Source organism: Mustelus asterias, chromosome 19, assembly GCF_964213995.1.
Source record: "Mustelus asterias chromosome 19, sMusAst1.hap1.1, whole genome shotgun sequence".
Lineage (NCBI taxonomy): Eukaryota > Metazoa > Chordata > Chondrichthyes > Carcharhiniformes > Triakidae > Mustelus > Mustelus asterias.
This window is the reverse complement of record NC_135819.1, coordinates 69247674-69270323: the sequence shown is the minus strand read 5'-3', so window position 1 is coordinate 69270323 and position 22650 is coordinate 69247674. Positions and strand designations below refer to the sequence as shown.

The 22650-nt window shown below is 41.9% G+C and overlaps 1 protein-coding gene across 3 annotated transcripts in view; it reads left to right on the top strand.

The window, feature by feature from the left end:
- Nucleotides 1-22650, top strand: part of exoc4 (exocyst complex component 4) — a 516360-nt gene that overhangs the window by 92938 nt on the left and 400772 nt on the right. The window lies entirely within an intron of this gene.

Genomic DNA, 22650 nt, shown 5'->3' with positions numbered 1-22650 from the left:
AACGCTGGCATCTCCACGTCACCGGGATTAACAGAGTAAATGAGGGTTGCGGCAATAGGGCTTGGGTAGGATTGTGGTTGGTACAGACTTGATGGGCTCAATGGCCGTCTCCTGTACTGTAGGGATTCAATGATTCACTGGCATGGCTTTAATGCAGTAAGTAGAAGTAGAAGCTCAACTCCTTCATGCGTACTGCACAATGAAAAGGTTGCTTCAGAAGTTCCCTTGCGTGCCCCAAAACTACATTTGTGATGGGTGTCTGTGACCCTTCTTAATTTGGAGTAGTGTTTAAAATAAAAATTCATCAATTTGAAGAAGAAAAAATCAATATTCAGCTTGCACAAAACTGTTAATTTCCCCACTAAGAAATCAGACAAACTATCACAGATTTCCGAGTGACCTGGATTTCAAGGATTGGTTATAAACTGAAACAGTGCCTTTGCTGCATTGATTAATTGCTAGGTGGAGTGACTTATTGATTCAGATGTTCCCAGGAGACCTTTGCTTCCACTGTTACCATCCCAACTGATAGTACTGGACACGTCAGATCCCAAAGTGAAACATGGCTTGATGTATTCTAAAATAAAAGCCAAGTATCATTGATGCTGGAAATCTGAAATACAAACTGAAAATGCTGGAAAAACTCAGCAGATTTAGCAGCATCTGTCCATAAGACTCTGAAGAAGAATCTTACAGACTTGAAATGTTAACGTTGGTAGATCCGAACTTTGTTTTTGTTTAAAAACCGTGGAAGAAAGCTACTTAAATTCACAGGAGTTGACTGATGAATTTTTAACATAAAAAAAAAACAATTATTAAACAAGGAAATAAAAAATGATATTACACGAGACAAAAAGGTTGGAAAGATCTCAAGACAAATGCAAGAAAATGATTCAAATTCACACCATTCCTTTTTTCCCAGCAATACCCTTACAGACACAAAACACTAGTTTAAAAAAAAACACTTTAATTTAGATAAATGCAAGGTGATGCATTTTGGTAGATTGAAATAGGGCAGGACTTACTCAGTTAATGGTAGGACATTGGGGAGAGTTACAGAACAAAGAGATCTGGGGATACATGTTCATAGCTCCTTGAAAGTGGAGTCACAGGTGGACAGAGTGGTGAAGAAGGCATTCAGCATGCCTGATTTCATTGGTCAAAAGATTGAATACAGGAGTTGGGACATCTTGTTGAAGTTGTACAAGACATTGGTAAGGCCACACTTGGAATAATGTGTACAGTTCTGGTCACCCTATTATAGAAAGGATATTATTAAACTAGAAAGAGTGCAGAAAAGATTTACTAGGATGCTACCGGGACTTGATGGATTGAGGTATAAGGAGAGGCTGAATAGACTGGGACTTTTTCCTCTGGAGCGTAGGAGGCTGAGGGGTGATCTTATAGAGGTCGATAAAATAATGAGGAGCATAGATCAGCTAGATAGTCAATATCTTTTCTCAAAGGTAGGGGAGTCTAAAACTAGAGGGCGTAGGTTTAAGGGGAGAGATACAAAAAGGTCCAGAGGAGCAATTGTTTCAGAGGGTGGTGAGTGTCTGGAACAAGCTGCCAGAAGTAGTAGTAGAGGCAGGTACAATTTTGTCTTTTCAAAAGAATTTAGACAGTTACATGGGTAAGATGGGTATAGAGGGATATGGGCCAAATGCAGGCAATTGGGATTAGCTTCGAGGTTTTAAAAAAAAAAAAGGTGGCATAGACAAGTTGGGCCGAAGGACCTGTTTCCATGCTATAAACCTCTATGACTACATTATCACCAAATGATTTTCTTTTGGTGGATTTCTGATCATTCGTTGGATTTTTTTCCCCCAGCTGGCATTTCTCCCTGAAACACTCAAAACTGCACTGTAAAATCACTATTACTTTAGCTGCAGGGCAACATGAGTTCCCTAAACCCATGGCTCAGCAGCCTTACAATATCCCTTATCAAAGAGCTTCAAATTTCTGCCTACACTCTGACGTGCACGTTCTGAATCTCTTTTCTGTCTTCCTTTGTCATTGGACCCCTGTCGCTAGGCAACAGCAGAGTTTTTTTTTCTACTTTGTATTCTTTTCCAAAAATTGCTAAACTACTCATGCCTTTGTCACCCCTCTTTTCAACTCAAGAGATGTAAAACCTTATTAACATAGACAAATCCAGAAAACTTGACCTTTTTGCTCGGAGGTTCGCCAGATTTCCTGACACCAGGCTCACAAAAAAAAACCTAAATGCAATTGAATCTGTGTTTTCCCCTTCCTTAGCATATAAATATAAATTAAACTTCAAGTTACACATTTGCAAAGAATACATTCCACAGGCAAGAGCTGATTTTCTGTGTCCGAGTACAATCTGAGATGTAACTTGCCCTCAGTGAATCATCAGTAGATAAACATGGAAGATCATGGGATGCTTTCCGACTGACTGACTGGTAGTCTGAAGCCCGAGACATACAATCAATTCATTGAAAAGTAAAATTCAACACATACAGGAACAGAGAGAGCAAGTTTCATTCATTTATGATGCCTCATGGATTTCTATCTCTCAGAACAAAAACACTCCAGAATCCTTCAGCAATTCTCCACATTACTTTAACCAACTGATATTCTTAATGAATTCCTTGATAAAGAATAATGCATTGAGTGCTTACCATGCTTTCATTTGTGCCGCAGTACAGGAATTCAAAAGTCTGCCTAATATAGATTGTTTAATATACTTGATTGCTGTTTGACTTCAGCTGCTGAAAAGAGAAGATAAAAATGTATTTTACGTAATTAAATAAAAATCAAGATGAGTTCAAGGGCATTGGGCAGGAGGAACAAGAGTTGGGGGAGCTGTCTTGAGCCACATGGCAACATCAGGAGAAAGGAGAGCTGAACATCCAGAAACAAGACTTATTGTCGTCTTCATATAACCCAGCAATTAATATGAATTATTACTCATGCATGTATTAGCAACTCAGTATCCAGAAGCACATTGCTGATAGCTATTACCCAGGTTGTTCTGCAGGCTTGGAGTTTTTTCTCACCTTATACAAAGACACAACGACAGTAGACAATCACTGTGTTCAACAATCAATTTAAAGTGACTACAACAGTAGCAGAGTTACATCATATATTGCCAAAAATATGGCGAGTGGTGAGATTTGAGATGAACACAGGCAAGGTGGCAAAGGCAGTGAATGTTAACTATTGCATTTTGGATGGAAAAAGAATGAGAGTATGAACTCAAAGTTGCTTAAGTATGTGGAGAAAGAGACCTTGGGGTTTAGATATGTAACTAATTGTAAAAGTGGAAGTGAATAAAACCATTTGAAAGAATTTCCATTCCACTTGAGGATTGGAATTTAAGGAAGTTTAAAGCGAGCACAAGAACAATGAGATATGAGTTCAAATTCCAACCTGTCAAATATGAAATTGAATTCAGTAAGTTTGGTCAATTGTGGACGAGCAGTAGAAAAACTCAAATTACTTCATCTGTTCAAGGAAGAAAACGTGCCACCCTAGCCTCGCCTGTCTGCCACAAAACTTGTGTTGTCTGGATGCAAAGTATTCTGTGGCTTTATTCAAAGTAGTTCTGACACCTTGACCAATACTTATCCCTCAGCTAGTGTCTAAAACAAATAATCTGTTCATTTCTTGCACTGCCATTCCGAGGATCTTGTTTTCCTCTGTTAAAACTGACTGCATTTCAAAAGTACTTAATTCTTTGTAAAACAGTTTGGGACAGCCTAAGATCATGAAATGGTGCCATATGGATGCAGATACTTTATTTTCATTGCTCTGGCAGAGACTTGTCATGTAGTCAGTTGGCCAAACTACCTCTTTTTATGTTGTTAAACCTGTATGCTTCAGTCAACTTTGAAAGTAAACAGTACAAGTCCACCACAGGATACCTTCACTGTCACACATAACTTGCCTTTAACTTTAGTTAAACAATTCAAGTTTGTATCAGGAATGAGAAATGTTGAAATCATCCCAGAGGAAATGGAATAGTATTTAAAGAAGATTAGATTTGCAAGTACAATTTATGATGCGCTAAGAAGACCATTTGGGAAACCAAAATAAGATTATATATGGATAAAAGTGAGGAAACGAACCTTGCCAAAGTAGTTGTTCATGCTATTGCCAGGAGGCTGAGTTGACTTTGCTTTATCCAGTTTTATCACATTTCAGTTGAAAAGATCTGTGTGTTAAGACATGCAAGCTGACATTTCACTGCCCTTACCTTTCAGTTTTCCCCCAAAGATGTCCTTGATGTATTTTTCAAATGGACAATTTATTGTAAAAAATGTTTTAAATGGAGCTTCAAGGCATCCTGCCCCACCCTGGCAAATTCTTATAATTCTGACCTGCCCATTTGTATCATTCTGTTAACGATGCAAGACAGCTGCGAGGCAGTGGATAATCTCTCATCTTCGTAATGCTCTGTGATAATACAAGAATATTCTTTTCAAACTTGTTGCAGTTAATAATTTAGCCAATATCTGTGCATAAGATTAGTTCGTTATCACTGGACACAGCTGATACCTTGGCATAGAAGTATTGACTTTGTGAAAAATTGTTGTTTCATGAATATGATCCTGCAGCCAAGTGTACTTTTCAATCCTATTCTGAGAAACCATTTGAGTTTCTGTTTTGATTTGCACTTCCTTTCACGCTACATATAGACTACGTGCTGTAACTTTAGTTCTCTGTGATTTATAATTTACTACCCAGGGTTAATCAAAATGGACTTTCGAATATTCAGTCATTTTGGGTAGGACCTGATGCTGGATGGAGTTTTAAACCTGCTCTATATTATTTGTGTTAGTGCAGCATGGTCAAAATTTCTGGAGATCTTACCAATCATCTTGCTGCGTGGTATTTTGGTGAGCCTAATGCTATTTGTAAAGAATGTTAACGAAGAAATCATGAACATGAGAAGGAATCGGAGATATTTGGTTTAGAGATGGAGAAAAATATAGTTGGATAAATTTGAATCCTCTGTAAATTCTGACCATAAAATTCACTGTTAATTTATATACAGTGAAATAACAGATTTATCTGACTGAGTTGTTTAGCAATTAATATTAGAACAGCTCTGGAGTATCTGTATAAATCAGGCTTTTGGTGGTGGTTTTACACACATCATGTGCAGTTGGCAGTTGCAGTTTGTTGCGTCGAGGTAGTGTTGGAGGCAGAATAAATTATGGCAGCTATTCTTGAGCCTTCCAATGGACCAGTATGGATTGGCAACAGAATGTAGAGTGGGTGCTTGCAGTTCACAGCTTCCTACTTCAGTAGCGCAAACTCAGCATGCTACTGTGTGTATCCAACTAAAACAGCTACGAGTGAAACTAAGTCACTCATAATCTACCACCTGTACCTTTTCAAAGTGCAGTCCCCACCTCTACAACCTCAAGCCTCAGTGTATTTGGTGTACAGTTAACCTGGATTCACTGCTGGGTCTGTTGGGCAGCGTCAAGTAATACTACCGCTTACAAGCTTAAATTTTCAACAGCAGCATGATGTTGAGTATCTCCGATAGTTTCTTGACTTGCTCACTGCCGCCTTTGGGCCCTTTTCTTTTACCTTCCTATTCTCACACTGCCAACCACAGGATGTCTAAATCCTTTTTTGGCCCAAAGATCAAGAACTGCTGCATTGTTTGAAATTCTTTTTATAGTGCTCCAAGCAAAGAGGAGGAAGTAGAGCAGCAAATTTATCAGCAAATTTTAGAAGTACAATAATGATATAGCAGTAATATTAGAAGAATTTAACTAACGTAGACTGGTTTAAACATAGTGTTAAGTGTAAGAAAGGAGAAGAATTTCTCATGTGTGGAATAGAACTTTCTTGATCCGTATATCTCCAGTCCAGTAAGGAATAAGCAATGCTGAATCTGGTTCTGGAAAATGAAGTTAGGAAGGTGATAACAATTGCCTTTGGTGGAAGAGTACCAAACTCCTGCCATTCTTTGTGTGTTGAATTGTTTTCTAATTCTGCTCAGATCTGGGTCTAACTTTTAGAATATGTCTCCAGTCTAAGACTCCCCAACCAGTGAAAATAGTAGTCGCTGTCTTCTCTACCTGCTCCCACTAATATCTTGAAAACTTCAATCAAATTGCCCTTAACATTCTAAATTCTAGAGATTGCAACTCTAGCTTGTGCCTAGTTTAATCCCTCCTTGTAATGTAACCCTTCGAGTCAAGGTACTATTCTCACAGATCTATGCTATTCTCTCTCCAAGGTGAATATATAAATTAGTTTGAAGTAATTATGAAAAGAGATTTGCAACTATCAAAATGCCCAACTAAGGAAGAGCTAACTTGTGATGTGAAAATGGATATAATGCAGGTAGATTGCAAAACATGCCTGCAAGAGCAAGGAAAGAACTAATTCGGTTTCAAACCAGGCATATTCCTTCTGAAAGGCTGAAGTAGGACTAATGCTAAAAGAAAAGCTAATGGTTCCTGGATGGCAAAAACATTGAAAACAAAACAGAGGACCGAGGCTAATTATAATTGTTCATAGAATCCCTACTATGAAGAAAGAGGCCATTTGGCCCTTCGAGTCTGCACTGACCACAATCCCACCCGGGCCCTATTCCCATAACCCCACAAATTTACCCTGTTAATCCCCTGACACTAGGGTCAATTTAGCATAGCCAATCAACCTAACACACACATCCTTGGACTGTGGGAGGAAACCCACACAGACATGGGGGAGAATGTGCAGACTCCACACAGACAGTGACCGGAGGCTCGAATTGAACCTAGGTCCCTGGCGCTGTGGGGCAGCAGTGCTACTCACTGTGCTGCCCTCAATCAAAAGATTTAGTTAATAATCATTGGATGTGGATATAAAATGATGCACCCAACCTGGTCCCTGCAAAGCTATTCTCACTCGGATGTGGGGACATGCCAGAATTGGGAGAGCTGTTCCTCAGACTGATCAAGCAACAGTCTGCCATTGTTATACTTAACAAAATAAGACCTTTCATCCAATAAACAAAATTTCAATACCATATGTAAAAATGTAAAGTGCTGGAAACACTACTGTGGAGTCAGGAGCAGGAGTTAATATTTCAAGTTGAAAAGAGCTGCCAGGAGCAAATGCCAGGGCATTCCAATAAAATGAGGTACCAACCTGGTAAAGCTTCAGCATAGGTCTTTATGCATGCTGATCAATGGATGCAGTATATCAAAATCAGTGCTAAATGATCCCACAACTAATAGATTAGTTCAAAACTCTGCAATTTTGCCACATCAAGTCATGACTGATCGCGGACAGTGAAACAACTAACTGGAGGAGGAGGCTTCGTGAACATTCCCATCATCAGTGACAGCAGAGCCCACCAAGTTTCCATTCAGCAGAACTAAGTGGATAATCCATCTCAGGTTTTTTCTGAGGTCCCCATCATCACAGATGCATTCCAGTTGTCATTCATTCCACATGCTCCCAAGAAAGGGCCGAGTGTATTGGATACACTAAAGGCGATTGACATAAATGTCCCGTTCTCGTGCTGAACAGGTGGTCCAGAATAGCTACCACAATACCATGCATGTACCAAAAAATGGAAAGTTGCCTCGGCATCCACAGAATGCAAGACAAATGCAATCCTATCAGTTAGCACTCAACGGAACCTGCTCATCACCAACCTGCTCAAAAGTGCTGAGTTTGGGGTTCGCCAGGGACCTTTGGCACCAGACCTTAATATAACTTCTATCCAAGCATTGACAAAAGAGCTAAATTTCGGAGGTAATGTCAGAATGACTGCCCTTAGCATCAAGATAATGTTTTGCAGCGTGCACCAACAAAGAACCTTCTTGTTTGCAGTGAATGGGAATCAAGGTGGAAACTCTGCGCTGGCTGAAGCTATACCTAGCACAAAGGGAAATGCTTGATGAAGGCCCTCAGCTTCTGACATCTCAGCCCCTAGACATCACTGCAGGGTTTCCACAGGGCAGTGTCCAAGAGTTTGCCATCTTCAACTTTTTCATCAATGACCTTGTCTCTCTGAAGGACAGAACTAAGAAATGTTTGCTGATGATTACAGTGTTTGGTTCCATTCGCAACTCTTAAAATGCAGTAGCCCTACTGAATGTCCCTCGCCTTCATGTCGCAAAATTGGACAACCTTTAGGCTTGGAGTAATGCGCGTCACAAATGCTGAAGACATAAGAGCAGCTCAGGGATTGAGAATACTGAGGTAAATGACTCATTTCCTGAACCCCTAATGCCTGCCCTCAAGATATAAATCATGTTGTGATGGAATTCTTTCCTATTGGATGAGTGCACATCCAAGAATACCCAAGAAGCTCAACACCACCTGAAAGCTAGCCTGCTTTCTACCTCGAACCTTAATTCCCTCCACCACCAGCACATTGTGGCTCCAGGGTTCTCTATTTACAAGATGCACTTGAGCAACTTGCCAAGGCTTCTTTGGAAACCCCTCCCTGATAAGTAATCTCTAACACTTTGAAGCACAGGGGCAGCAGACACAAGACAACAGTACAACCTGTACACTGTTGTACAACAGTACACTTCTTTCCAAGTTGCACACCATCCTGCCGTGGAATTCTGTTGCCGTTCCTTAATCGTTATGGTGTCAAAATCCTGAAACCCACTCCCCAACAGCACTATTGGGCATACCGTCACCATACGGATAGCAGTTGTTTAAGAAGGTGGCACAGCACCGCATTCTCAAGGGTAATTGTCAATGAGCAATAAATGCTGGCCTTGCCAACAGTACACATCCTATGGATTTTTGTTGGGGGGAGTGGTTGAAGAAGATGATGCAAAGTACACAAAGAAATATGAATAAATTAAAATGGAAGACAAATGGTAGTTATGAGAAAAATTAGCAATATTAAGTTGAAATCTAAATGCTCCTCATACAAATGAAGGGTAAGGAGTTAATTTGGGAAAACATTAGAATTTGTAAGGATCCAAAGGAAACTCTTCATGCACAGTCAAAGGATGTGGCAGAAGTATTAAATTAATGAAACCCAAAGAGAAAATGCTGGAAAATCTCAGCAGGTCTGGCAGCATCTGTGAGGAGAGAAAAGAGCTGACGTTTCGAGTCCAGATGACCCTTTGTCAAAGCTGAAAGGCATAGAAAGTGGGAGATATTTATACTGTAGGGTGAGGGAATCGAAGATGAGTCATAGCCACAAAAACAGGGGGAAAGGCTGCTAATGTCAGTGCAAAGAGAGAATAGAAGGTATGAATGGCCAAACGGCAGAGAAGCTGAAATCGGAGGGTAAACTATGACAGATAAAGATGTGGGGGTAGGGGGGAAATGGGTGGGAGAGAGGTAAAATTGAGAAAAGGGGGGAAAGGGGAAGCAAATACATTAAATAGGTGATTTGTTTCTGTCTTTGCAAAGGCAGCAGATGAGGTAAATGTCACACGAAAAGAGGAGAAAGAAGCGATGGAGGGGCTAGTTATGGAGAAGATGACTTCAGAGTAGCATCACTGAAAGTTGGTTAATTTACCTTGTCCAGATAGTATGCATCCTAGATGGCTGCAAGAAGCAGCAAAAGAAACGGTAGAGGCGTTGCTTTGAATCATTCAATCCTCAACCTGTCGTTGGTGGTGGGAAAATTACTGGAAACTGTGTTTTCAGGGATAAACTAAATTTGAATTTCGATAGGCATAGCTTAATCAAGGGGAGAGTAGCATGGATTTGTTGACGTGAAATTGTGCCTGCCGAACTTGGCTGAATTACTTAATGAAGTAACAGCCAAGTTTAATCAGGGTAGCTCAGGCTTCCAGAAGACATTTGACTATGTGTCACACAAGAAGCTTGCTTACAAGATGGAAGCCCACGGAATTTAGGGAAAGTGGTTATATGAACATGAAATTGGCTCCATGACTCGAAGTGCATCTAAATCTATTTCAGCAGATATGGTAAGAAGGGGACTTAAGAATTAATAATATCCCAGCCTGCCAACCTGAACATCATCCATGAATTCATACTCTGTTCGTGTCTGGTAATCAGTCCTCAGTCCATGCTGATGTATCATCCTTAATCCGATGAGTCCTAATTTTGTGAAATAATTTTACAGGATGGACCTGTAGTTTCAGACTGGGAAATTTTTTGCACTGGTGTTCCCCCGGGTTGGCATTGGGTTTAGGTTTTATAAACTATCTGCGTTCGGACATATGGAGTTATATTATAAAGTTTACAGATGATACAAAACTTGTCAGAGTAGTAGATTGTGATGAGGATAATCATTGGCTTGAAGAAAGTAGAAGTATGGCAGACAACTGTGAAATGATGTGCTTTAGGAGAACTGATATGGAAAGACAATCTACTGCAAATGGCACGATTTTGAATAGAGTGATCAATGAATATGCATTTCCACTTTCCTCTAGAAGGACAAAAGCAGCTGTTACCTGGGACACTACTAGCTGGAGGTTCCCCTCCAAATCACTGACCATCCTGAGTTGGGAATATATCGCCATTCCTTCCTTGTCGCTGGATCAGAATCCTGGAACTCCTTCCCAAACGGCTATTATGGGTGTACCTATATCTCCGGGACTGCAGTGGTTCAAGATGGCAACTCACCACCCCCTTCTGATGGGCAATGAGGGATGAGCAATAAACGCAAGCCGAGCCAGCGACATCCACATCCCATAAATTAATATTTTAATATATGCATATGATATTGCCAAAACAGTGGTAAGCCAGAGGATACAAATACATGAAGGGCAAAAGAGTAACAAGGGAGAGAGTAGGGTTCTTAAGGATCAACCAGGTCATCTATGTGCGGATCCACAAGAGAAGGTGAGATCCTAAATGAATGTTTCTCATCAGTATTTACTGTTGAGAAAAGCATGGATGTGAGGGAACTTGGGGAAAAAAGTAGTGATGTCTTGGGTGTACATATTACAGAGAAGGAGGTGCTGGAAGTCTTAAAGCGCATCAAGGTAGATGAATCCCTGGGACCTGATGAAGTGTATCCCAGGTCACTGTAGGAGGCTAGGAAGGAAATTGTGGGTCCCCTAGCAAGAGATATTTGAATCATCAATAGTCACGGGTGAGGTGACTGAAGATTGGAGAGTGGCAAATGTTGTGCCCTTTGTTTAAAAAGGGCTGCAGGGAAAAGCCTGGCAACTACAGGCCAGTGAGCCTCACATCTGTGGTGGGTAAGTTGTTGGAAGGTATTTTGAGAGTCAGGATCTACAGGCATTTTAGAGATGCAAGGACAGATTCGGGACAGTCACATGGCTTTGTGAGTGGAAAATCATGTCTCAAGTTTAATTGGGTTTTTTGAAGGGGTAACCAAGAAGGTAGATGAGGACAGTGCAGTTGCTGTTGTCTCCATGGACTTTAGCAAGGCCTTTGAGCGCATGGTAGGTTGTTGCATAAGGTTACATTTCTCAGGATCCAGGGTGAGGTATCTAAATGGATACAAAATTGGCTTCTTGACAGAAGCCAGAGGATGGTTGTAGAGGGTTGTTTTTCAAACTGGAGGCTTGTGACCAGCGATGTGCCTCAGGGATCAGTGCTGGGTCCACTGTTATTTGTCATTAATATAAATGATTTGGATGAGAATATAGTAGGCATGATTAGGAAGTTTGCAGATGACACCAAGATTGGTGGCATAGTGGATAGTGAAGAAAGTTATCTCGGATTGCAACGGGATCTTGATCAATTGGGCCAGTGAGCTGATGAATGGCAGATGGAGTTTAATTTAGATAAATGCGAGGTAATGCATTTTGGTAGATTGAACCAGGGCAGGACTTACTCAATTAATGGTCGGGCATTGGGGAGAGTTACAGAACAAAGAAATCTAGGGGTACATGTTCATAGCTCCTTGAAAGTGGAGTCACAGGTGGACAGAATGGTGAAGAAGGCATTCGGCATGCTTGGTTTCATTGGTCAGAACATTGAATGCAGGAGATGGGACGTCTTAAGAAGTTGTACAAGACATTAGTAAGGCCATACTTGGAATACTGTGTACAGTTCTGGGCACCCTACCATAGAAAGAATGCAGAAAAGATTTACTAGGGTGCTACCGGTCTTGATGGATTGAGTTATAAGGAGAGGTTGGATAGACTGGGACTTTTTTCTCTGGAGCGTAGAAGGCTGAGGGGTTATCTTATAGAGGTCTATAAAATGAGGGACATAGATCAGCTAAATAGTCAATATCTTTCCCAAAAGGTAGGGGGGTCTAAAACTAGAGGGCATACGTTTAAGATGAGAGGGGAGAGATACAAAAGGGTCCAGAGGGGCAATTGTTTCACACACAGGGTGGTGAGTGTCTGGAACAAGCTGCCAGAGGCAGTAGTAGAAGCAGGTACAATTTTGTCCTTTAAGAAGCTTGGGGCTAGGGGATGGGGCTTGGATGGGATTGTTATCGGTGCAGGATCGGTGGGCTGAATGGCCTCTTGCACTATAGAGATTCTTTGAAAAGAAACAAAAGCAGTTTGTGAAAGCTTCTGTAGGTATGTAAAAAGGATGGCAGTAATTCAAGTAAACAATTGAAGTATTTCGAGGCAGATTCAGGAGAAATTATAATGGGGAATATGGAAATAGCATGGACATTAAAAAATACTTTGTGTCCTGTGCCATGAAGACAAATACAAAAAAATGCAGAGATATTGCCGAACCAAGGGTCTGGGGGAGAATGAGGAACCTAAAGAAATTTGTATTGTCAAAAAAAGGTTAAACTGAAATTAATGGGCCTAAAGTAAATAAAAACCCAAGTGTTTAAGAGATTTGTACACAAATGGTAAATGCATTGTTTTGATCTTCAAGAATTCCCCAGATTTTAGAATGGTCGTCCTAATTGGAAAATATCAAATGTATATCTCACTATTCAAGAAATTAGAAAAATCAGAACTTCCAGCCAGTTAACCTGATTTCATAGAATCCCTGCAGTGCAGGAGGAGGCCATTTGGCCCATCGAGTCTGCACCAACCGCAATCCCATCCAGGCCTTATCCCCATAACCCCTCATATTTATCCTGCTAATCCCCCTGACACCAGGGTTAATTTAGCATGGCCAATCAACCTAACCCGCACATCTTTGGATGTTGCCTGGTTTGGAGGGTAGGTCTTCTGAGGAAAGGTTGAGGGAGCTAGGGCTGTTCTCTCTGGAGCGGAGGAGGTTGAGGGGAGACTTGATGGAGGTTTATAAAATGATGAAGGGGATAAATGGAGTGAACGTTCAAAGACTATTTCCTCGGGTGGATGGAGCTATTACAAGGCGGCATAACTATAGGGTTCATGGTGGGAGCTATAGGAAGGATGTCCGAGGTAGGTTCTTTACGCAGAGAGTGGTTGGGGTGTGGAATGGACTGCCTGCAGTGATAGTGGAGTCAGACACTTTAGGAACATTTAAGCGGTTATTGGATAGTTATATGGAGCACACCAGGATGATGGGGAGTGGGATAGCTTGATCTTGGTTTCAGATAAAGCTCGGCACAACATCATGGGCCGAAGGGCCTGTTCTGTGCTGTACTGTTAAGAACAATACAGCACAGGAACAGGCCCTTCGGCCCTCCAAGCCCGCGCTGCTCCCTGGTCCAAACTAGACCATTCTTTTGTCCCACTCCATTCATGTTCTATGATCTAAATGCTCTTCTATTACATCCTTGATAATAGGCACTACATTTTCCCAATGTCAGATGCTAAGCGAACTGGCCTATAGTTATCCATTCTTTTGTCTCTTTTTTTGGATAAAGATATTACAATGGCAGTTTTTCAATCCTCTGAGACTTTTCCAGAATTTAAGGATTCTTGGAAGATTACTACCAGTGCATCCGCTGTATCTGTCGTATATCCTTTAATAAGTCTCACACAACACCAGGTTAAAATCCCGCAGGTTTATTTGGAATCACGAGCTGTCAGAGCTCTGCTCCTCCTTCACTCACCTGATAAAGGAGCAGTGCTCTGAAAGCTCGTGATTCCAAATAAACCTGTTGGACTTTAACCTGGTGTTGTGAGACTTCTTGCTGTGCCCACCCCAGTCCAACGCCGGCATCGCCACATATATCCTTTAATATCCTACGATGCAACCCATCAGGTCCAGAGAACATATCGGCGTTTAGCTCCATTAGTTTCCCTAGTATGTCTTCTGTAGTGATGGTTACTGTATTTATTTCCTCACCCCCACTTTTGCCTCTTGATTATTTAGTATTTATGGAATGCTATTAGTGTCTTCTTCAATCTATCCTCATAACTCCAGTCCCTTATATCTGGAACTATTATCATTAATCTTTTCCACACTCCCTCTAAAGCTTTCACATCCTTTCTGTAGTGTGGTGCCCAAAATGGGAACTCCAGTTGAGACCAAGCCAGTGTTTCTATTAAGGTACATCATAACTTCCTTGTTTTGGCATTCCATGCCTCATTCTTATAAAGCCCAGGATCACGTATGCCTTTTTCACCACTTTCTAAATTTGCTCTGCCACCTTCAACGATTAGTGCACGTATACCCCACCAGCACCGTCCCACCCCCACCTCCAGGTCTCTCTTGTTGTTGCACCTTGTCTAACTTGCCAAAAATATAATGAAACATAGATCTTCAAATTAGATGTGGAGTATAATGATGATAGTTGCATTCAAATGAAGAGGAAGTATAACTGCTTTAAGAAGTTGACATTCAAAACATTTTTTTGAAATTAGTAGGCACCTTGGGGAATTTTCCAATTCTTGCAAAGAACTGTGCCGAATCTCAATAAACATGCACCTTAATTGGTTTGCCTTGCACTAAATGTCATTGTTATTTCGCTTTTCAGTATCTCATCAATAATCCATCATTTTTTGCTTCAGACGTTATGACAAGCTTGACCTTAAAAGTTAGTTTGTAGAACGTTCGAGGCTGTTTTTTAAAAAATAAAAGTCGTTATTTTAACCACTCATCTCCTGTGGTGACACAACACCTAACTATTTAATTTGGTGACTTCTAATCATAAGTAGATAAAAACTTGTTTTAGCTCAATAATGAAATAAATCATCAAATCTCTTCTGACAATCAGGTGGATGACACGGTAGCGGCACGCATCGTAGGATATTAAAGGATATATGTCATGAGTGGGCGGCACGGTAGCGCAGTGCTTAGCAGTGCTGCTTCACAGCTCCAGGGTCCCGGGTTCGATTCCCAGCTCGGGTCACTGTCTGTGTGGAGTTTGCACATTCTCCTCGTGTCTGCGTGGGTTTCCTCCGGGTGCTCCGGTTTCCTCCCACAGTCCAAAGATGTGCGGGTTAGGTTGATTGGCCAGGTTAAAAATTGCCCCTCAGAATCCTAAAAAATGTGTCGGTTAGAGGGATTAGTGGGTAAATATGTGGGGGTGGGGCCTGGGTGGGATTGTGGTCGGTGCAGACTCGATGGGCCGAATGGCCTCCTTCTGCACTGTAGGGTTTCTATGATTTCTATGACAAAATCTAAGCACTCACTCGCACATAGTTAAACAGATTGCCTGTTGCATACTGAGCAAATTAAACCAGGAGAATAATGTTGCATGTTCTTAATGATTGATGCCCAGTTATAGTTTCAGAGAATGTTAACTATCAATTTAAGCTCCATCTCACAACCGATTGGAAAAATTATCTCAAAAAGAACGAGTTTTTTTTAACCTGTAAAGGACTCGCACATTTTTGACAATATATGGGAAGAAACACTAAGTTTTCTTTGCTTTTGCCTCTCCATCAATATTTTAATTACTGATTGTGATCTGTGGGTTCCTGATAGATTGCTACGCTGAAACATGTATCATTCAAAGCCTTTGTGTAGCCCTCCATCGTTCTCACTCCAGATTCATGCTTTAAAAACAAATTTTAATTTCTTCCACTCTTCTACCTTAGGAAAACTTCCAGAAATCTCCCCTTTCAACACCACCTTCACTTTTCCTCTTGTCCTCCTTTTTGGAACTTGGGAAGGATTCACAGTAACTGGGAAAGGCCATTACTTCAAGTCTGCCTTGCTCACTGCATGAGTCATCGAGTCATAAAGGTTTACAGCATGGAAACAGGCCCTTTAGCCCAACTTGTCCATGCCGCCCTTTCTTGTTTAAACCCCCTAAGCTAATGCCAATTGCCCACATTTGGCCCATATCCCTCCATACCCATCGTACCCATGTAACTATTTAATTGCATTTTAAAAGATAAAATTGTACCTCGCTCTACTACTACCTTTGGCAGCTTGTTCCAGACACTCACCACCTTCTGTGTGAAAAAATTGCCCCTCTGGATACTTTTGTATCTCTCCCCTCTCACCTTAAACCTATGCCCTCTAGTTTTAGACTCCCCTACCTTTGGGAAAAGATATTGACTATCTACCTTGTCTATGCCCCTCATTATTTTATAGACCTCTATAAGGTCACCCCTCAGCTTCCTACGCTCCAGAGAAAAAAGTCCCAGTCTATTCAGCCTCCCCTTATAACTCAATCCATCAAGTCCCGGTAGCATCCTAGTAAATCTTTTCTGCACTCCTTTTCTAGTTTAATAATATCCTTTCTATAATAGGGTGACCAGAATTGCACACAGTGTTCCAAGTGTGGCCTTACCAATGTCTTGTACAAGTTCAACAAGACGTCCCAACTTCTGTATCCAATGTTCTGACCGATGAAACCAAACATGCCAAGTGCCTTCTTCACACTCTGTCCACCTGTGACTCCACCTTCAAGGAGCTATGAACGTGTACCCCAGGATCTTTGTTCTGTAACTCTCCCCACCGCCCGACCATTAACTGTGTAAGTCCTGCCCTGGTTCAAGCTACCAAAATGCATCACCTCGCATTTGTCTAAATTAAACTCCATCAGCCATTCGTCAGCTCACTGGCCCAATTGATCAAGATCCCGTTGCAATTGGAGACAACTTTCTTCACTGTCCACTATGCCACCAATCTTGGTGTCATCTGCAAACTTACTAACCATGCCCTCTATATTCTCATCCAAATCATTAATATAAATGACAAATAACAGTGGACCCAGCACTGACCCCTGAGGCACACCGCTGGTTACAGGGCTCCAGTTTGAAAAACAACCCTCTGGCTTCTGTCAAGAAGTGGAGATGCCGGCTAATGGCATTTGCTACCAAATAAACCTGTTGGACTTTAACCTGGTGGTGTTAAAACTCTTATTCTGTCAAGAAGCCAATTTTGTATCCTTTTCGATACCTCCCCCTGGAACCCGTGAGATTTAACATTATGCAACAACCTACCATGCGGTACCTTGTCAAAGGCCTTGCTAAAGTCCATGTAGACAACATCAACTGCACTACCCTCATCTACCTTCTTGGTTACCCCTTCAAAAAACTCAATCAAATTTGAGAGACATGATTTTCCACTCACAAAGCCATGCTGACTGTCCCTACTCAGTCCTTGCATCTCTAAATGCCTGCAGATCCTGTCTCTCAAAAGACCTTCCAACAATTTACCCACCACAGATGTGAGGCTCACTGGCCTGTAATTCCAAGGCTTTTCCTTGCAGCCCTTATTAAACAAAGGCACAACATTTGCCACTCACCAATCTTCATGCACCTCACCCGTGACTATCGATGATTCAAATATCTCGGCTAGGGGACCCACAATTTCCTCCCTAGCCTCCCACAATGTCCTGGGATACACTTCATCAGGTCCCAGGGATTTATCTACCTTGATGCGCTGTAAGACTTCGAGCACCTCTTTCTCTGTAATATGTCCACTCCTCAAGACATCAATATTTATTTCCCCAAGTTCCCTAACATCCATGCTTTTCTCAACAGAAAATACTGATGAGAAATATTCATTTAGGATCTCGCCCATCTCTTGGGGATCCGCACACATAGATGACCTTGTTGATCCTTAAAAGGCCCTACTCTCTCCCTTGTTACTCTTTTGCCCTTTATGTATTTGTAGAAGCTCTTTGGATTCTCCTTTGCCTTATCTGCCAAAACAATTTTGTGTCCCCTTTTTGCCCTCCTGATTTCTCTCTTAACTCTACTCCTACACCCCCAATACCCTTCAAGAGATTCACTTGATCCCAGCTGCCTCTGCATGTCATGTGCCTCTTCTTCTTGATCAGGGCCTCAATATCCCGAGTCATCCAGGGTTCCCGACTTCTGCCAACCTTGTATAGAGACCCAAGTATAGAGAGCAAAATGAAATCTGCACTTTTTTTGTACTGTGAAATGTAGCTGCTTGAATGACCTCTTAAATCTACAGTTGGGTTCACTTGTATTATATAAAAGCACTCCCATTTTGATTTTTTAAAAAAATAAAACCAATAAGGAACGCTTTTGTTGAATCGGTTGGATTTTGAGGTCTGCTTGAATCATCTTAGACATTCAATCCCTTGCTTAATTTGCTACCTCTATTTCAATTGGTATAAATAATAGGTTTGTTTCAAAGCAGGTGTAATTACAAGTATTCTGGCCACATTTGATGAGATACTCCAGAGAGCATCATGGGGTGCTCAATCTTGTCATCACTCCATGCCCTACTTTGACCCTTGCGTTTATTTTTGTCCGCTTAGAAGATGGGTTTCGTTTGGCCAGTGAAATTTCCAAGTCTGTACTTAATAATCAAATAGCATTTCACATGAAAATTTGATTACTTGCACAGAAGTTCAATATTTCCTGTTAAAGCAATTAAGCTTATGTCGCTGTATCAGTAGTCACTGCCATTTAATTAAATGTAGGGTCACAGGTTTTACAAGATAGCAGCAAGTTGTCATTAACTATAAAGAGTACTGACTGCAAAGCAATATTCAGGTGAACACACATCCAGTAATTGCTCAACGAATATGGAAGCTGATGCACAATTTTAGTTCGGGCCTCGTCCTGAGGTGTACCTTGTAAAAATTGACCACAGAATGAGATCACTTTGGAGGCTCTTATTGAACCAATGCTTTGAAATTCTACGATGAAGTCACAATGCCTAATTTGGTACTGAACTACGCAGCTGAGGAAGGCCATGAAGACCCTGTTATGTATGTGTTGGTCAATCTCATTTGGCAAATAATGGGGCAGTGTGTATTCGCATTAAGTTCACCTCTGATGTCTTTTATGTTGGAATTGCTTACAAATGTTCTCCAAGCTCAGCGAGGAAGACTGACAGCTTGGTACCAATAACTGTGACAATCATATTCAGAATAGAACATGATAAATGCTTATTTCTGTTAATTCCTTAAGATACGTAACTGAAGCTTTGTTAGCATGCAAAACAGGTTCTTGTGGTCATGAGAAAGGAACTCGCCAGATTCAACTTAAAGTAAAGTTTATTTATTAGTCACAAGTAGACTTGCATTCACACTGCAATGAAGTTACTGTGAAAATCCCCTAATCGCCACACTCTGGCGCCTGTTCAGATACACTGAGGAGAATTTAGCATGGCCAATTTGCACGTTCTCCCTGTGTCTCTGTGGGTTTCCTCTGGGTGCTCTGGTTTCCTCCCACATTCTGAAAGACGTGCTGGTTAGGTGCATTGACCCGAACAGGCATCAGACTGTGGTGACTAGGGAAATTTCACAGTAACTTCATTGCAGTGTTAATGTAAGCCTTACATGTGAAGAATAAATAAACTTTAACAATTCATCTAACCTGCACATCTTTGGACTGTGGGAGGAAACCGGAGCACCCAGAGGAAACCCACGCAGACACAGGGAGAATGTGCAAGCTCCACACAGACAGTGATCCAAGTCAGGAATCGAACCCGGGTCTCTGGTGCTGTGAGGCAGCAGTGCTAACCACTGTGCCACCTGTCTAGTTGTTCCTGGCAGTGGAGAAGCTTATCAAAGTAATGCTCAAATTTACTGAAGGATGTTTGATTCTCTCTATCTTGTTTATTTACAATTTGATAGCAGGTTCTTTGCATGCTCTTTGCCAAATGGTTTTGAAAATGATATTGGAGCATATGTTGTGCAGCATAAGTTGCAGAATTGCTGACCCTTATTATACGTAGAAAATAATGTGACTGCTGTTGCAGTGACATTGCACCATCAAGCTGAGAGGAGGAAAAAGATTTTATTTTCCTTTAAAAAAAAAGGATTTCTGCCAACATATTGATTTTGATCCCATTCCTTTGGAAAAGGTGTAAGTTTAAGCAAAGCAGAAATGCTCCCTGTGGGGTCAGCAGCAACTGTCCAGGAGGCATGTTTGAACTGGATGTGTCAGGGGCACTGATGCATGTTTGAACATTCCATGGTGTATTTTGTGTTACAAGTATTTTTGTGAGTCATCTCAGGTAAAACATGGCTTAAGATTATCCTTCAATAAAAGGTCAGTGTATGCTTGCATGTTACTGGGCTAAATCATGAACATCATTGCCATTCCCTTGAGGGCTTCCACATTTTATATTGCTTCATCCCTTTTCCACTCCCAAAACCTCGGACTGAATGATCTGGTGTCCCACCAGCGCACACCGGGTAAAGGATTAATTACAGATTAGTGCTTGGTAACATTACCAAGAACAGTTATATATTGACACATCATCTAGAAAATGCACAGGAAAATAAAGAATATATGACTAGTTCAGCTTCTGGTCAATGATAACCCCCAAGTTGTTGATAGTGGGGGATTCAGCAATGGTGATGCCATTGAATGTCAAGGGAGGATGGGTAGATTGAACCTTGTTGGAAATGCTCATTGTTTGGTACTTGTGTGGTGCAATGTTATTTGTCACTTGTCAGCTGAAGCCTGAATCTTGTCCAGGACTTGCTACTTTGGACATAGACTGCTTCATTATCTGAGGAGTCACGAATGATACTGAACATTGTGTAATCATCAGCCAACATCCCCATTTCCGACCTTATGATGGAAGGAAGATCATTGATGAAACAGCTGAAGATGGCTAGGCCGAGGACACTACCCTGAGGAACTTCTGTCGTGATATCCTGGAACTGAGAGCATTGACCTTCAACCACTAGAACCATCTTCCTTTTGTGCCAGGGATGACTCCAACCAGTGGAGAGTTTTCTCCCGATTCCCATTGACTCTAGCTTTGCTCGGGCCTATGGACATGCATAAAACCATGGAGCGGTTGGGCCATTCAGCCCCTTGTGCCTGCTGCACCATTTCATAAAATCATGACTGATCTGTTGGTAACCCCAAATCTGTAAGCTGCCTATTCCTGAGAACATTGGCTTACCAAAAATCTGTCCACCTCTGCCTTAAAATGCCATCACCTTTGCAGGAAGAGGATTCCATGATCCTCTGAGTGAAAAGGTTTACCTCATTCCCATTTTAAATGGGTGACCTCTTACTGCTAGTTGTAGATTCTGGATTGCAGGTCCTCTGTACTATTCCCAGAATGTTGTTCGGACCCAGAGCCTTTGCAGTATCCGTGCCCTCAGTCATTTCTTCATATCATGTGCAGTCAGTCGAATTGGCTGAAGGTGGACATCTGTGATTCTGGGAACCTCCAGAGAAGGCCGAGATGGATCATCCACTCGACACTTTTGGCTGAAGATTGTTACAAACGCTTCAGCCTTATCTTTTGCATTGACTCAATGGACTGCCACATCATTGGGGGTATTTGTGGAGTCTCCTCCTCTAGTGATTTGTTTAATTGACCATCACCATTCACGACTAGATGTGGCAGGGTTGCAAAGCTTACATCTAATCCGTTGGTTGTGGAATCTCTTAGCTCTGTTTATCACTTGCTGCTTATGCTGTTTGCGATGCGAGTGGTCCTGTGCTGTAGCTTTCACCAGGTTGACACATCACTTTTAGGTATGCCTAGTGCTGCTCCTGGCATGCCCTCATTCACATTGAACTAGGGTTAATATCCTGCTTTGGTGGTGATGGTGGAGTCGGGAATATGCCGGGCCATGTGGTTACAGATTGTGGGCGTGTACAATTCTGTTGCTGTTGATGGCCCACACTGTCTCATGGATGCCCATTCTTGAATTGCGAGATCTGTTCCAACACACAACACTATGGGGGGTATCCTCAGTGCGAAGAAGGGACTTTATCTCCAATCAGACCGATACTCATAGAATCCCTACAGTGCAGAAGAGGTCAACCGGCCCATTTGAGTTTGCACCGACTCTCCAAAAGAGCATCCCACCCAGGCCCTCTCCTCCATTCTATCCCCATAATCACGTGCAAATACCATGGCTAACCCACCTAACCTACACCTCTTTGGACACCGAAGAATAATTTAGCATGGCCAGTATACCTAACCTGCACATCTTTGGACTGTGTGAGGAAACCAGAGCACCCGGAGGAAGCCCAGTCAGACAGGGGGAGAATGGCTGTGTGGAGTTTGCACAGCCACCCAAGGCCAGAATTGAACCCGGATCCCTGGCGCTGTCAAGTAGCAGTGCTAACGACTCTGCCACTGTGCTGCCTCATGGACAGATGCATCTACAGCAAGTAGATTGGTGAGGATGAGGTCAAAATCATAGAAGAATCATACAGTGCAGAAGGAGGCCATTTGGCCCATCAAGTCTGCATGGACCACAATCCCACCCAGACCCTATCCCCATAATCCCATGTATTTACCCTAGCCAGTCCTCCTGACACTAAGGACAATTTAGCATAGCCAATCCGCCTAACCCCCAGAACTTTGGAAAGTGGGAGGAAACTGGAGCACCCAGAGGAAACCCATGCAGACACGGAGAATGTGCAAACTCCACACAGTGACCCAAGCTGGGAATCGAACCCGGGTCCCTGGCGCTGTGAGGCAGCAGTGCGAGCCACTGTGCCGCCCCCAAGTATGTTTTTCCCTCTTGTTGGA